Raw genomic sequence first — 17,417 nt, forward strand, 5'->3', positions numbered from 1 at the left:
CAGCATTGCTGTGGCCCTGGTGTAGGACAGCGGCTACAGCTCCGATTCAACCCCTAGCCTGGGAACCTCCATATGCCGAGGGAGCAGCCCTAGAAAAGGCAAAAAGATAAAAAGACAAAAAGACAAAAAAAATAAAAATAAAAAAATAACACCACTACAGTGTAGGTTCAAAAACTGAAATACTTAGATAAAACCCAAAGTACACAAAGCTATAATCTTTTTTGGGGGGAGGGGATGGTCATACCCATGGCATGTGGCAGTTTGGAAATTCCCCAGGCCAGGGATTGAACCCGCACCAAGGCAGTGACCCAAGCTGCTGCAGTGACAACACTGGATCCTTAATCTGCTTCACCACAAAAGAACTCCTACACAAAACTATAATCTTTAGAATGCCTAAAATGCCAAGGAAAGAAATCAAGGAATACCTAGATAAATGGGGAGATATATTCAGAGATTGGAATACTAAATATAGTAAAGATGTCACTTTTTTTCCATACTCATTTAACTCAGTTCCAATAGAAATCTCAGCAGGATTTTTGGTAGATATTGACAAGCTGATTTACATGGAAAGGGAAATGAGCTAGAAAAGAGAAAAGGATAAAGTTGGAGGAATCACACTGTCCAGCTGCAAGACTTATTGTGAAGCTGTAGTAGTTGTGTTAGTCAAGGTTCTCTAAAAAAACAGAACCAATAGGAGTTATATTTATGGAACTGGCTTGAATAATTGTGGGGGCTGGTAAGTCTAAAATCTTCAGGGCAGGGCACCAGGGAAGAATTGATGCTGCAGTTTGATTCTGAAAGCAGTATACAGACAGGATTTCCTCCTCCTCAGGGAACCTCAGTCTTTTTCTTCAAGGCCTTCAACTGATTAGAAGAGACCCACCCACCCTGTGGAGGGTAGTCTACTTTACTCAGAATCTACTAATTTAAATGTTAATCTCTTCCAGAAAGTACTTCTACAGCAACATTTAGACTCATGTTTGCCCAAAGATCTGGGTATTGTGGCTTAGCCAAGTTGACACATAAAATGAACCACTAAGTCCTTAAGACAGTATGGTGTTTTAAAGGATGAACATATAGATCAGTGGAACATGACAGAGTCTCCAGAGATAGATCCACACAAATATGGACAATTGATTTTTGAAAAAAGGCTCAACTGCAAAGGATGCTTTTTTTCAACAAACAGTATTGAAACAATTGAACATCTGTAACACCAAGGGCTGGCAAGAATGTGAAGTAACTGGAACTCTTATACATTGCTGATGGAAGGTGAAATGGGATAGCTACTCTGGAAGAGAGATGGCCAGTTTCTTATGATGTTACACACACACCGTAAAACCTTATAACCCTGCTTAATATTTTTTCTAGAAAAGTAAAAAATTAATTCACACCAAAACTTATGCACAAATGTTTATACCACTTCCAGTCATAATCCCCCCTAACTGGAAACAACCCAGATGTCCTTCAGTGGGTGAGTGGATAAACAGATTGTGGCACTTACATCCAGTGGAATACTGCTCAGCAGAGAAAAATGACAAAAGCTTGGATGAAGCTCAGCAGCATTATGCTTAGTGAAAGACTTGTGTCTCAGAGGGTTGCATACTATGTAATTCCATTTATGTGACATTCTTCAAAATATAAATTTATAGTGCTGGAGAACAGATTAGTGTTTACCACAGTCTGAGGATGTGGGAGGAGGAGTATGTGACTACAAAGGGGCAGAATGAGGGAGTTTTGGGGTGTGATGGGATTGTCCTGTATTCTGATTATGGTAGTGCTAACTCAAATCTATACATTTGCTGAATTTCACAAACTGTACACTCTGCAAAATATCAATTTTACTATGTATTAATTTAAAAAATAGCTTGGAGGGAGTTTCCTGGTAGCCTAGCAGTTAAGTATCTGACATTGTTACTGCAGTGGCTCAGTCCACTGCTGTGGCTTGGGTTTGATACCCAGCCAAGGAACTTCCACGTGCTGCAGGCGGGGCCAAAAATGACAAAATTTTTTAAAAAGTAGCTTACAGCAAAAAGAATATATTACATTAAAACCAATACACAACTAAAATTTAGAATTTATCCATGTTGATGACTGGGACTCATAATTACTATTCTGTAGTCTTACATTGTATTTGTATAACAGATGGTCATTGGATTTTTAGCCAGTTTTTCTCTATTATAAACAATTCTGCTCTAAGCACTTTTTATATATCTTCTCAGGCATGTATGCAGGAGCAGAGTCTCCAGAGTGTGTATCTAGGAGGGGATTTGTTGGGTTGTATGGTTGCATGCACAACTTTACTAGGTAAAGCCAACTTTTCAAAAGACCCTTTTTTTTTTGTCAAAAATTTATACTCTCCTGGGAGTTCCCGTCGTGGCGCAGTGGTTAACGAATCCGACTAGGAACCATGAGGTTGCGGGTTCGGTCCCTGCCCTGCCCTTCCTCAGTGGGTTAACGATCCGGCGTTGCCGTGAGCTGTGGTGTAGGTTGCAGACGCGGCTCGGATCCCGCGTTGCTGTGGCTCTGGCGTAGGCCAGAGACTACAGCTCCGATTAGACCCCTAGCTTGGGAACCTCCACATGCCACGGGAGTGGCCCAAGAAATAGCAAAAAAAAAAAAAAAAACCAAAAAAAAATTTATACTCTCCAGCAGTAATTAAGAGCTCCCAGTTCTACACATTCTTGGTAATACTTGGAAGTTGTCTAAATTCTAAAGTTTTTACATTTGAGTGGGTTTGATCCTAGTAACTCAATGTGGTTGTAATTCTTTATTTCTCTAATTATCAGTGAAATTGAGCATATTTTCAATGTGCTCAATGTGGTTGTAGTTCTTTATTTCGCTAATTATCGGTGAAATTGAGCATATTTTCATATATCTAGAGGCCATACGTTTACCTTTTCTTTAACATTCTTAGGTGGAGTTTTTTGTTTTGTTTTGTTTTGTTTTGTTTTTTGGTTGTTCATTTTCCTGTTGGTTTGCTGGGCTTTTTAATTGATTCTTAAGAGTTTCTTATATATTTTAGAAAAAAATTTTTGTAAGCAATAGGCACTGTAAATATATTCTCCTAATTTGTGACTTTTTGCTCTCTCTTCCTGAAGTTTTTTTCTTCTTTCTTTCTTTCTTTTCTTTCTTTCTTTCTTTCTTTCTTTCTTTCTTTCTTTCTCTTTCTTCCTTTTCTTTCTTTTCTTTCTTTCTTTCTTTTCTTTCTTTTCTTTCTTTCTTTCTTTCTTTCTTTCTTTCTTTCTTTCTTTCTTTCCTTCCTTCCTTCCTTCCTTCCTTCCTTCCTTTCTTTCTTTCTTTCTTTCTTTTTCTTTCTTTCTTTCTTTCTTTCTCTCTCTCTCTCTCTTTTTCTTTCTTTCTCTTCCTTCCTACCTTTCTTTCTTTTCCTTCCTTCCTTCCGTCCTTCCTTCCTTCCTTCCTTTCTTCTTTTTAGGGCTGTACCTGCAGCATATGGAGGTTCCCAGTCTAGGGGTCAAATTGGACCTACAGCTGCCAGCTTACACCACAGCCAGAGCAACACCAGGTATGAGCCACGTCTGCGACCTACACCACAGTTTGTGGCAATGACGGATCCTTAACCCCCTGAGCGAGGCCAGGGATCAAACTCACGTCCTCATGGATACTAGTCAGATTCGTTTCCACTGTGCCACAACTTGAACTCCTTCCTGAAGTTTTTTGTTTGTTTTTATTTTTTATTTTTGGTCTTTTTGCCTTTTCTAGGGCCGCTCCAGCGGCATATGGAGGTTGCCAGGCTAGGGGTCTAATTGGAACTGTAGTCCTGGCCTACGCCAGAGCCAGAGCAATGTGGGATCTGAGCCGCATCTGCGACCTACACCACAGCTCACGGCAACGCCGGATCCTTAACCCATTGAGCAAGGCCAGGGATCGAACCTGCAACCTCATGGTTCCTAGTCAGATTCGTTAACCACTGCACCACAACGGGAACTCCTAAAGTTTTTGATGAATGGCTGTTTTTAAGTTAATAGTCAGATCTGTCCATCTTCTCATTTATGATTGTGAATTTATTTCTTGGTCAAGAAAACTATCCTGTATCCTGAGATCATAAAGTATTGTACTCTGTTATCTTTGCAAAGTTTTAGAGATTTGCCTTTCACATTTGGATCTTTAAATCAGTAGGCCTTGGTTTTTGAGTATGGGGTATGGAATGAGACCAATTTCATGTTTTCCCTACATGTCTAACTTGTCACCACAGCACTATAGTGAAAAAATCTAACTTTTCCCACTGAGCAGTCGTGCCTCTTCGACAAGTTTGTCTATATCACATTTCAATTTTTGTGGGGTGATATTTTGGGTTTATTTTGGGCTTATTTGTTGCTCTTTAGTTCCTTTGACCTATTTATTCAGTTATTTTGCCATTATCACATTGTCTTAAATATTATAGTTTTATAATGAATCTAAATATTTGGTAGGGAAAGTTTCCTAGATTATTTATATGAGGACAATGATAACATTTGCAAATAATGACACTTTTGTTCTTCCTTGCTTATCCTTAATCCTTTTATGTCTTTTTCCTGCCATTCAGTACTACCTTGGATTTACAATACAGTGTTGAATTGAAGTAGTAATAATGGGCATCTTTGTTTTGTTCTAAATCCGACAGGAAATGCTTTCAATGTAAATAGGTATTTTGTGGACACCCTTTATCCGGTTAAGGAAGTTCCCTTCTATTCCTAGCATGCTAAGAGTTTTCTTTTCTTTTTTTTTTAATGATGTTGAGTTTTATCAAAAGGGTTTCTGTTCTTTTGAGCTAAGTTTTCTTCTGTGAATGCACAAGTTACATTAAATACATTAATTGATATTTTAATGTTAAACCAACCTTGCATTCCGGAAGTAAACCCAAGCTGGTTATGAATTATCCTTATTCTTATTACTGCTTTCAGAATTTGATTTGCCAGTACTTGTTTTTCAAATTTAAAATGCCATTTCTGTAGCATGAATCCCTTTCAAAGATATTAATTTTTTAAAATGGCAAATGATGATTATAAAGTGTCTTAGACTGCAAAATGTATTTTGATTTCAGAGATGTTAAACTATTTTAGCATGAGGAGTTCCTATCATGGTGCACAGGGAGTCCAACTAGTACCCATGAGAATGTGGGTTTGATCCCTGTGAGCTGTTTTGTCATGGCAGATGCGCTCTGTCACAGATGCAGCTCGGTTGCAGATGTGGCTTGGATCCCACATTGTTGCTGTGGCTGTGGTGTAGGCCAGCAGCTGCAGCTCCGGTTTGACCCCTAGCCTGAGAACTTACATGTGCCATGAGTGGGGCCCAAAAAAGCAAAAACAAAAAAAACAAACAAACAAAAAAACCAAAAAAAATTCTTTTTAGCATGTATGTCTTGATGCCAATTAAATTTTCTATTGTTTTGTTTTATGTCTGTGTCATTAAGTGAATTTGACCTACAGTTGTCCTTCCTCATTCTTTCCTTGTCAAATTTTGACATTGAGGTTTTGTACCATGATAAAATGAGTTGAGGAACATGCCTCCTTTTTCTGTACTATTAAATAATTGATTCAATATCAGCCTTTGTTCATTCTTGACTTTATTGGTTGAACAAACCTGTAAAATCATGTTGGCATAACATTTTAACTGCTGATATAGTTTCTTGTGAAAAAGTTTAGGTTTTCTATTTATTTCTTTTTGATTCAGTTCATTTGAGACTCACTTTTCAAAAATTTGCAGTTTCATCCAAATGTCCAAATCTGTTAGCACAAAGTGATTCATAAGAAATTTATATGTTTAATCTAAGTAGTAGTATCTATTGTTAGGTCTCCTCTTCACTTCTGCTGTTACCTATTTGTATTTTCCTTTTTCTGTTTTTGTAAGAGACTAGTCAGTTTTACTTTTTTCAAAGAAATGAGTTTTGACATTGACATTATTCATCCTCTTTATCATTTTCCTTCTGTTTCATTATTTTCTGCACTTACTATCTCCATTCTACTTTGGGTTAATTTTACTGATTTTTTTTTCAAACTTAAAAGAGATGCTTAAAATTTTGGTCTTTTCTCTTTAAAAAATTGCACTTACTACATAGTAAATCTAACTACCTCTAGCTTTACTTGAGTTTCTTATGTTTTTACCTGTAGGGTTTTCTTTATCATTCAGTTTTACACATTTTGTAATCTTTAGCTATTTCATCATATTTTTTTACCCATAACTAAGATTTGTCATTGATTTTGATTTCTGTTGTAACTGAATTGGGGTCAGAGAATGTATATGTACATTACCATTTTGGTGACTGTTGCATGTGTGCTTGAAAGTAATGTGTATTCAGCAGACAGTTACTGCAGTGATTCTTTCCTAAACAGGATCTGACTGAGATCACTGCTTGGAAGGGAGAGTGGTCAAGCGCTGCCAATAGAAAGACCAGGAGTTCCTAATGTGGTGCAGTGGAATCAAATCCCACTAGGATCCATGAGGATGCCAGTTCGATCCTTGGCCTCACTCAGAGGGTTAAGGATCTGGTGTTGCTGTGAGCTGTGGTGTAGGTCACAGGTGTGGCTTGGATCCCACATTGCTGTGGCTTTGGCGTCCGTTGGCAGATGTAGCTCTGATTCCACCCCTAGCCAGGGAACTTCCATACATCAAGGGTTCGGCCCTAAAAAGCAAAAAAGCAAAAAAGCAAAAAAAAAAAAAAAAAGACTAAAACAGACTTGCTTCATTGTTATTAGTGGAAGGGATTGACTCACCTAGAAGTCATAAATGTGAACTGTTTCCTTAGAACTTTTCAATACTTTCAGGAATATATTGGGATAGTGGCTATTTTTAGTTTACATGAAGATGTATTCTTTTTAATAAGCAGATAGAATTATAGTTTTACTCAGATAAAATGATTGATGAGACCTTATAAAAACAGCATTGGAAAGGAAAAATAAATGACTTTCTTGATTTATGCCCACTTTTTGTTTTCTTTACTAATATTATAGTGTGACATTAATAATAAAAGCAATAACCTTCCCAGAGTTTTCACTCTGGGCCAGTCGCTGAGTTTAGAGCCTGGATCCTGGAGTCAGACTGCCAGCTTTCGATCTTGGCTCTTCCACTCACAACTGTGTGACCTTGGTCGGCTTCAGTTTCCTGAAATGTGGGTACTGGTTGTACACACTGCATAGTGTTTTTTGGGAGTAAAATCAGATGATGCTACCCCTAATAACAGTAGCAATGTTATATGGCATTTACTCTGTGTGACATACTGCTCTAAACATTTATCATAAGTTAATATAATTTTCACAAAACCCTGTGAGGTGTATTATTGAAATCCCCCTATTTACACGCACTGAAGCTCAGAAAGATAGAGATAGAAACAAAACCTTTCCAGAACTGCTGACCTCTGTTATTGCAATGGGGGATCCCCAACCAGCACAGCCCCTCATGTGAATGAGACAGGTTTGTGGGGAACCACGTGGGGAGGATTTAGCAGGGGAAGAGGTGTGGGTTTTGAAGGGTTTCAAGGCTGATGAGGATTGTCTGACTCCCACCGTGTTTACGTGTTAAGCATTTCATGCTGCCATAAGAAAATGCCAGTAGCTCTAGAGGTTAGAAGTCCAAGACCACCCAAGGTGCTGGTGTCACGGGTAGGTGACGCCCTTCTCACAGTGTCCTCACATGGCTTTTCTCCATCAGAGTGCAAGGAGGGACAAGGATTTCTCTCTTCCTTTTCTTTTCTTTTTTCTTTTTCTTTTTTTTTTTTTTGTCTTTTTGTCTTTTTTTAAGGCCGCACCTGAGGCATATGGAGGTTCCCAGGCTAGGGGTCTAATCAGTGCTGTATTGGCCAGCCTACACCACAGCCACAGCAACGTGGGATCCGATCCGAGCCGTGTCTGCAACCTACACTACAGCTCACGGCAATGCCAGATCCTTAACCCACTGAGTGAGGCCAGGGATTGAACCTGCAGCCTTGTGGTTCCTAGTTGGATTCGTTTCAGCTGCACTACATGAGAACTCCTCTCTTCCTTTTTTTAGAAGGCCACCAGTCCTGTCAGATTAGGGCCCCACCCTTATGACCTCTTTTTAACCTTAACTCCTAAAGACTCCATCTCCTAATACAGTCACATGGACGGTTAGGGCTCTACTGTTAGAACTTTGTTTTGTCTTTTGTCTTTTTTTCATTTTAGGACCACACCCGTGGCATATGGAGATTCCCAGGCTAAGGGTTTAATCAGAGCTGTTGCCACCAGCCTATGCCACAGCCACAGCCACAGCAGATCCAAGCTGTGTCTGTGACATACACCACAGCTCACGGCAACGCTGGATCCTCAACACACTAAGCAAGACCAGGGATCGAACCCGCAACCTCATGGTTCCTAGTCGGATTCATTTCCACTGCGCTATGATGGGAACTCCTAATGTTTGAACTTTGGAAGGACACAGTTCAGCTGTACAATCTCACCACCACTCTGGGGGACAAATAGGCCATCCTCTGTGCCTGAAGAGGTTTCTCTGCTACCTTCTAGTGGGTGCCAGTTTTTAAAAAAAAGTTTTCACCAGAGTGACTGGGCTTCCGTTTGTACCACCACAGGCTTATTTCAAAGTATTTGGCATTTCTGTGGGCAGCAACTGTGGTATGTATTGCCAAAATAAGGCAGTTTGTGGTGTTGCTGTGGAGACCTTGGGAGTACTACTTTCTGTACTGCGCGGAGTGTGTCCTTATGTAGGTGTACAAGTCTGATAGCTTCATGTCTCATACGGTATATTTTTGAATAAATAGGTACAGTCTAATAGTCATTCATTTCACAAATATTTAATTCTCCTGCTGTATGCCAGGCACTGTTTGTAGGTTTTGATAATGTGTGAAAAGCATAACAGAAACAGGTACTACCTTCATGGAGTATACGCTGGAGGGACATGCTTGAGAAGTAAACAGAGAAATGCACAGCACAAGGTCTGTGTGCTGTGAAGAAGAAATACAGAAAGGTAAGGCAGTTGAAGAACCATTGCAGTCTTGATGGGGTGGGGTGCTATTTTAGAAAAGTGGTAGGAAAGTAAGGGCCTGAGCCAGGGAAATATTTGAGAGAAGGACATTCTGGACAGAGGAGCCATAATACAGTATTCAAAGGCCCTCTACTAGTCAGAATATTCTTGGCAAGCAGTGGAGGGGTGACACCCCCCAGGTTCTGGGGTCATATTGCCTGGAAATGCTCAAATATTCAGTATTGCTATTATTAATGTGATGATGGTGCAGATATAACTGTAACAAATAAACTTTTTCTGTCCAAATGTACTTTTTTTGTCAGAAGCCAAGTTGTTAACAGGATCAGCTTGCTGCCCCACTCCCCTCTTAAAGTCAAGATAACTGTTATATTTTATAAGTCAGTCCTCAGTTTATGGGCACTAATGGAGCAATACTGTGTTTCTCTGAGCTTTCCACCAAGGTATTCTGAACGCAAAAATTGACCCTGGGGCGGGGGGTGTGCATGCGCTCACATGCTCCGCAGGTCTTTCCATAAAGGGAACATTTTTTGGTAATCTCTTTTCTTCTTGTAAAGATTCAGGCCAATTTCGTGTTCTTCTAAATAACACATTTGTGCCTATTTTAATACTGAAATAACATTTGAAATGCCATGCCTGTTTTGTGGATTTGAATACCCCTGCCCCCAGGCACATTCCCTGGCTGCAGCAGTCTGAGAAGCCCTGGAAAGGAGCCATGTGGTGTATGTTCTGGCCAGCATTCAGCAGCAGGCTAATGTTACCCAAGGGCATTAGGGTGTGGGCTGGGTGGTTTTACTGTTGGTATCCTGTAAAGTGAAACACAAGAATGTTCAACTTCCTTCCATAAATTATATATAAAGTAAAAACCAAGAAAGTGCAATTTTCTTCCCAGAATGAGCAATATAATGTGAAGTATAAGAAAATCCAACCTCCTGTCAAGAATGGACAGTGAAATTAACCCCGGCACTGTCGGAAGAGAATCACCAAATAGAAGATGTAGTAACGGCATTTGCCCCAAATCACTTTTACTTGGCTTCGAAATTCATAGTGTGCCCCTCACTTTTGCAGGCTAATTTTCTTTTTAGATTATGTTTTATTATTAACTTGGCAGTCTCTGAGTATTTAGTACTATGGGTCTAGGCGACTCAAGCATGGCACTTTCCACTTGCATCCCCATCACACCTCTGCTGCCTCAGAATCCTTCTCTAAAACATGCATGGAGAGGTCATTACTAATTGATCAGGGTTGCCATAGAGATGAGATTCATTTGCTGTCGCAGCATGTTAGATATATATGGGCTTCTTTGGATAATTGGGAACTACAAAGTAGTAGATCTGATGATCATTCTTTTAGCTTTATGTGTTTTTAGCAATATACAAACATTTCTAGGTAACAAGTTCTATTTCTAGAATATTAGATGAAATGTAATGAAAGTTTTGCCTTTTTTGAGTTAAGGCATGAATTCGTATGGGGTTTATGTTCTTAGTGTTTACTCTTCCTTAACAGAAAGGCCAAACTGCTAGTGATTATGAAATCAAGATAGTGGATTCAGAGCCACAAAGAAGGAAATAATAATAAACTGTTTTCCAGCATCTCTCGCAGGTGTCTGTACCTCAGAATCCCATGTAAACCCACTTACTTACGGTTGACACATGCCATCTGCACATCTTCAGAACTCTTCCTGAATGATCTATTTCCCTAGTTTGAGTTACTTAGAAAAGTAACAAAGTTAAGCTTCCTTTTAATACTTGATTAATTGACTTCATTACTTTAGTTTTTAGGAATTTCATTAATCTGAATCCGGGAGCTTTCCTCTGGTTTACATGTATGTGTTGGAAGTGGTTGCAGAGATAACTTAGTTTGGTAAATTGTGACCATTTTGACTTGAATAGATAGTAATTATTTACTATGAAACTTTAGTGTTTAATTAAGTATCCTGTTTTGGAATTTCAGTGGAAAAATTAAGAAAACTTACAAATTTAGAGAGCGTTTTACTAGGAGATTAGTACTAAAATGTACTGGGGCAAAGAAACTGCTTGGCTTAATTTCATAATCTTGGAGCATTGCTAAATCATTCTTTTGAAGGTTAAAATTAATATTTGAAAGTAATAATTAAGGCCGTGGCTGCCATGACTAATTGAAATTTTTATAGAGAGAAAACGTATGATCCCAGGTGTCATTACCCATTCATGCTGTGCCTTACTAATAAGAGGTTATTCTGATTTCAGTTGTTTTCATATTAACTGTTTATAACAGGACGAGATTTGTTTAATACTGTTCATTGCACTTGGAACACTATTCATTGTAAACATTGCATTGTAATTAGAACATAATATACAAACAAACATTATGTTTAAATATTGGGAAAAAGTGTCACCTCAGTAATATCTAGGGCATTCTGGAAGCCACTCTGCTTTTCTTGTATTTCTAAGCACTGGCTGGATTTGGTTTTATTTACCTAACAAAATTGGACAAAAATCACAGCTCAAGGAAGGATGGCCATTGATGAGAGGCTGCTCAGAGAATTCTTTACACTTCTTTCAGAGTGTGTCTCCACAGATGGAGAGAAAGTGTAATGAATTTAGCTCGGCCTGCGGTTGAGAAGCAGAATGGCCTAGTGGTTGAGAGTATGGTTTTAATTTTGGCACTGTGGACTACTGACTGCGTAGCCCTGCGGTGAGTTTCTCTGTCTGTTTCCTCATAGGACTGTTTTAGGGACTCAATATATGTTATTTAGGAAACACTTAGGGTCACAACTGCCTCAAAATAAGTGAATATAAATGACTTTTACTTAAATAAAGAAAATTGGGGGCAATATATATTTTCAAGCTATTTTACAACATACCTGGCAAGCAGGTTTTCTTTTATCTTTGTTGAAAAGATGATAGATCAGCAGTATTAAAGAAAAATTTAAAGATAATCATCCTTAGACCTAATTTTTTAAAATGTTTGTTTGCATATTATCTTCTAATTATAGTTTATTTGCATACATCTTTTTTATTTTTGAAATCATAATATGTATAGCAATTGCTGTGGGCAGTTGAATATGATTGGCCCTTCCTGGTCACATACTTGCTAAGCAGGAGGTTGGGCACAGTGGTCCCACTGTAGCCACATGAGAGGGGATGCGGCATCTTCTTCAGGCAGAAAGAAGGGGTTCTAAGCAGCTGAAGCAACAGGAATCCACTACACTGCTCAAGGGGGCCTTCTCATGCTGTGTGACAAATATTTCTCATGCGGAAATATTTGTTTATTAAAGAGGTAGAATCACTGTGGTCATGACAACCAGCTACCTAGTACTGCAAAGATTCAGTCTCTGAGCTGAGATAATGCTGTGGTAGCAAGAATGTTAGATGGAAGGGCCAAGGGAAATGTAGTCTAGTCATCCAGTCTGGGCTGTCTGACCTTGGACAAGCGCCATAGGCTTTGGCTTCCTCACAGGTAAAATAAAGCATCAAATTAGTTGAAGTTCTTTTTTCGACTCTTCAGTTTATCCTGCCCTATGCTGTGGATTTGCTTTTTGATATTTTTGTTTTGATGCAGAATGGATATCAAGATACATATTTTTAAGTTTTACTGCTTACCCTTTTCATCCTGTGGTTTTTTTAAATGTGTCTGAACAGAGTAAGTAAAAGGACAAATTTATGGAGATTGCCTTGCAACAGTTTGGTTAAAGAAATGATTTGCAAAAAGAAGAAATGCAGGAGTTACCCTCATGGATTAGCAGAAATGAATCTGACTAGCATCCATGAGGAGGCAGGTTCAATTCCTGGCCTTGCTCAGTGGGTTAAGGATCCGGCGTTGCCGTGAGCTGTGGTGTAGATCACAGACATGGCTCGGATCTGGCATTGCTGTGGCTGTGGTGTTAGCCGGAGGCTACAACTCCTATTCGATCTCTAGCCTGAGAACCTCCATATGCCACAGGCATGGCCCCAAAAAGCCAGAAAGAAAAAAAGAAAGAAAAAACAGTGAAAAAAGAGTTCCCTGGTGGCCTAGAGGTTAAGGATTCAGTGTTGTCACTGCTGTGCCTTGGGTTCAATCCCTGGCCTAGAAACTTCTGCATGCCGTGGGAGTGGCAAAAAAAAATAAAATAAAAATTAAAAAAAAATTTTTAAGTGAAAAACTATTTAACTTCTTTAATAATTAAAAATATATTAAGCAGAGTTCCCATTATGGTGAAGCAGAAATGAATCCGACTAGTATCCATGAGGATGTGGGTTTGATCCCTGGCCTCACTCAGTGGGCTGGGGATCCAGCATTACTGTGAGCTGTGGTATAGGCCACAGACATGGCTCGGATCCTGTGTTGCTGTGCCTGTGGTGTAGGCCAGTAGCTACAGTTCCCGTTCAACCCCTAGCCTGGAAACTTGCATATGCTGTGGGTACAGCCCTAAAAAAGCAAAAAAAAAAAAACCTTAAGAAAGGAAAGCAATTCCCTCCTTTGAAACAGACACAATCTCAAGACCATCATGACAGCTAGTGCTGGAATAAGCTGGGAATGAGCACTTAGGCGGCAGCTGTGAGACTGAAGCATGTGGAAGCAGTTTTCTGATCTGAACTTAGCTAAAACTATGACCTCAAATCAGCACTCTCCTATATCATTAAATATTCTCTGGAACATCTGAATTTTACTGTGTGGTTTCTAGGGCATGTCTGCCTTTGTCTCCTGCCTTTATCACATTGCTCTGACTTCACTGGTAGAGATACTTCAGTTCCAGGTCTTGCCATTGGGTTCGAGGTCTTTCAGGACTTATGGTGGCACTTGTAGGCTCAGTCCTTGTGTGGATGTCTCACTGGTGGTTGGAAGGTCTTGAGCTGTGTGTGTGTGTGTGTGTGTGTGTGTGTGTGTGTGTGTGTGTGTGTGTCTATCCCAAGACTCCATCATGGCAGAGGTTGAGGTGGCTTATGTGTAAAAGCGGCTGGCACAGTGCCCCATTGGTTGGAGGTCTCAATCTTCTGCCCCTCGGTCAGGGGGCTCACACTGAGTGGAATTCTGGTGGAACTGCTGAGCCTGTGCTAGTAGAGGGCCAGGCTCTTGTTGCCACACAAATTGTGCCACCATCTCATTCTAATTGTCAGCCTTGGGTATGGGTAAAACTGGACTTTGAGAGGATGCCATTCCTGAGATAAGAGGAAGCAGGAATGTAGATTACCAGGACCTGGAAGTCCTAGGTGATGGAATGTCTGCCCTGTCTGCCTAATGCTCTCAGTCCAGGCCAGTAACGACTGGGATATACACCTTTGGCAAGTGTCTGTCGTAACTGGTGTTCTGAGTATTGATTTGCGAGAGTGTTGCTCCTTTTGTCTTGACTTGCGACAGAGTGGTTGAAAGAAATAAATTGTAATGAGCTGCCTCCAGAGTGCTGGCAACCTGTCTACTTAAGGGGCTGCACCAGCACTTTCGGCAGCTGGGGCTGGGAAGTGGGGATGCGGGTGTGGATCAGTCATGAGAACTGGAATGGCTAGATTTGTAAAACCTTCTTCAGCTGACTTGTCAACTCCAACTGAAGCCTTGAAAGTGCGACGTAGGAAATTGAGAGTTCTTGGGAGTTCTTCCACGCCCCTAGTACCATGGGTTGGCAGAATGATGCTTTTTTTCTGGCATGGGACGGGCAGGATCGCTTGGGATTTGCGTAGGTACAGGTCAGCCTGCCCCTGAGGGCACCGTACAGTCTGGGCCGATATAATCTCTATTTTCTGTGAGGCTGTGGAGGCTCAGAGAGACAAATAATTTGCCCAAAGCCACGCAGCTAGTCTGTGTTGTGACTGATTTTTCTGAGTTAAAGCCAGATCCTTATTATAACTCATATTATTTGCCATACAAGTAACTGGACAACAGAGTAAATGTTTGGGCAGCGGAGAGAGCCATCACAGCTGTGGTAAGAAACAAACATTCAGATTATCCTGGTGTTACTGTAGATTTCCTCCGGTCACCAGGATCTAAAATGTGGCCATTGTACCAGGAGAATCTGGCAGGTTTTTTATTGGTAAACTTTTTGCTTTAAAATGTTGTAAAAAGATGATGTTGAAAAATAAAGAAATTTTAAAAGTTTAGGATCAAGCTGAAGATGGTACAGACATTTCTGGCATATTTTTATTTAGAATTTCAGTTAAATTTTGTTGTAAGAGATCTTGAGTAAGGTTTCTTTTTTTGTTTGTTTGTTTTTTGTTTTGGCCTATGGAGGTTCCCAGGCTAGGGATCAAATCAGAGTTACAGCTGCCAGCCTATGCCACAGCCCCAGCAACACCAGATCCGAGCTGTGTCTGTGACCTACACCACAGCCACAGCAACGCCAGATCCTTAACCAACTGAGCGAGGTCAGGGATCGAACCCGAAACCTCATGATTCCTAGTCAGATTTGTTTCCGCTGTGCCATGATGGGAACTCCTTGAGTAAGGTTAAAACAGAGGATTGTCCAAACGATTTATTTAAGTTCTGTTTCCCAGAACATCATAAAGACACACATAAAAGCATATCAAGGCAAATATAAGAACAATATGATGAAACCTGTTTTTCTCTGGGAAAGCATGTGTTTGCACATACTAATAATATATTTCATTCTGTGTCACTGTTCAATATAAATGGGAACAGCCTTTATAAAATAAATACTTAGAATGATTTGCTGAATAATCCTTTTGTTTTGAGTAGTTAAAAAAAATAAAAGTAGGTTATAAGAAACTTTAGAACTCTGTGAAATTATAGCTCTGCCGTTAGCTAATCTTCATAAAACTGCCCTTAAACTCTGGTTTACCTCCCTGAATACAAAAGATATATATAGTATATGAGGTTGGGGCTGTCTCACAGTACTTAAGTATGCACGTTTTCCCCTTCATATAAAAATACCTGTCTTGGCTAAAAAGTGGTTTTTTGGAGATAAAGTACTCTGAAGAATATTGTTCTTTTTTTTTTAAACTATCCAAGAATTAATCGGGTAATGACATATCTTGTGTTTACATCATTGCTGATGAATATTGAAATTTAATAAACTTGGAATAGAAAGCCTGTTTGTCCTTATTTAAATTATATCTAAATCTTAGACTTTTAACTAAGTGAATATATTTTAAGATTATCATGGTGCTTCTGTATCTTCCTCCTCATTTTAATACTGAAAGCATTGAGACATGTCTCTAATTTTTCTTGCTAAGCTACCGTAATGGTTACCCAATTCTGCCTTCATGTTCCCTGCTGCCCTCTCCCCTTCTCTGTGTAGATTAAATGCAGCTTTCTTCCTCTCCAAAGATGCACCAGATAAACCACACAACAAGGCTCCAGATTTCAGACTTGCTCCTTTGTATTCTGTCGCTAGCTCTTAGCTCACCAGGTACTTGTCCATGTTCCTATGCAACTTCTATCCCCGATTTTGAGCTCCTTACAGCAAGGATTTTCTTATTCAAGTTGGAGTCTCTAGAAGAAGTTCTCTCTCCCAAGCCATCTGGTATGAGTTAAAAAAAAAAAAAAAAAATCTAAAAAACTTTTAGTAGAGATGAGCAATTGAGAATAGACCCACCGAACCTTCTCCTCATTCTCACATTAAGGTGAGACATTTAGTTTTTTTTTTTTTTTTTTTTTTTTTTTTTAAGAACTCTATCTGGTCACTTAAGATGGAGCACGATAATGTAAGAAAAAAGAATATGTACATGTATGTGTGACTGGGTCACCTTGGTGTACAGTAGAAAATTGACAGAACACTGTAAGCCAGCTATAATGGAAAATATAAAAATCATTGAAAAATAAAATAAAATAAAAACATGCTTAAAAAAAAAGAACAATACAAACATTTTGGGCCCCCAGGCATTGTAAAGATTATATGATGTCCCTCCAGTGTAACCCAAAATAAAGAGTAGTAGAGGGCAAAGGAATTGTAAGGACCTCCTCAGAGTTCTGACTGTTTTTCATAATGACTTCTTTATTCCCTTTTTAAAAAAAATCAGTAATATTTTAAATCCTCTGCGCCTGCGCCTATCCTAATTTATTTATTTATTTTTTTGGATTTAATACTTTAAAAAAAAATGTATGGTCTAACTAATGGCTAATCTGAAATTACCTTTTGAATCTTACTGTCCTTTTTTAAAAATTTCCTATTTTTGTTTTTAAAAAAATAGGTCACTAGAACTTTGCCAGCCACCCTGAAGCCTTCTATAGCCCTTTCTTATGAAATAATTATCCTGATGAAATTACAAACACCATGAGTTGATTCATTTTTTAAAAATGTCTTCTAAGTATTATTTAGCCTACAGCTTCTCTCTTTATCCTTTTTTTTTTTCTGATAACATCCCCATTGTGCAGTTTTGTAATTCTTGTAAATTGATCGTAGTTCTGTAGACATGATCAAATTCAGGGTAGACAGAGATATATAGATATTTTGGTGGTAGAAAGTACACAATGTCTGAGCTGTTTCTCGGTGACACTGGGAAAACAATCCATGTTTAAGCTATTGATGTTCAGTGTCTAGATCTGTGGATAATTGG

General features: G+C 39.2%; 1 protein-coding gene and 1 long non-coding RNA gene across 5 annotated transcripts in view; one reads left to right on the plus strand and one right to left on the minus strand.

Moving 5' to 3' along the window:
* Positions 1 to 17,417, plus strand: part of WWC2 (WW and C2 domain containing 2) — a 186,933-nt gene that overhangs the window by 39,362 nt on the left and 130,154 nt on the right. The gene's annotated exons all lie outside the window — the stretch shown is intronic.
* On the minus strand, positions 133 to 6,662 carry LOC146395863 (uncharacterized). 3 transcript variants are annotated; one of them, XR_014830454.1, is made up of 3 exons: positions 3,899 to 6,662; positions 2,643 to 3,612; positions 133 to 2,358 (listed from the first exon to the last, which is right to left on the minus strand). It is a non-coding gene; the product is annotated as an uncharacterized LOC146395863 (long non-coding RNA). The 3 variants fall into 3 exon arrangements; XR_014830456.1 differs by having other exon boundaries at positions 1,087 to 1,348; positions 2,559 to 3,612; XR_014830455.1 differs by having other exon boundaries at positions 1,450 to 1,887; positions 2,559 to 3,612.

Source organism: Sus scrofa, chromosome 15 (genome assembly GCF_054392235.1).
Source record: "Sus scrofa isolate SSC_HxYL_T2T_F1_AM1 chromosome 15, Sscrofa_HxYL_maternal_Yorkshire_Landrace_v2.0, whole genome shotgun sequence".
NCBI classification, from domain to species: Eukaryota; Metazoa; Chordata; class Mammalia; order Artiodactyla; family Suidae; genus Sus; species Sus scrofa.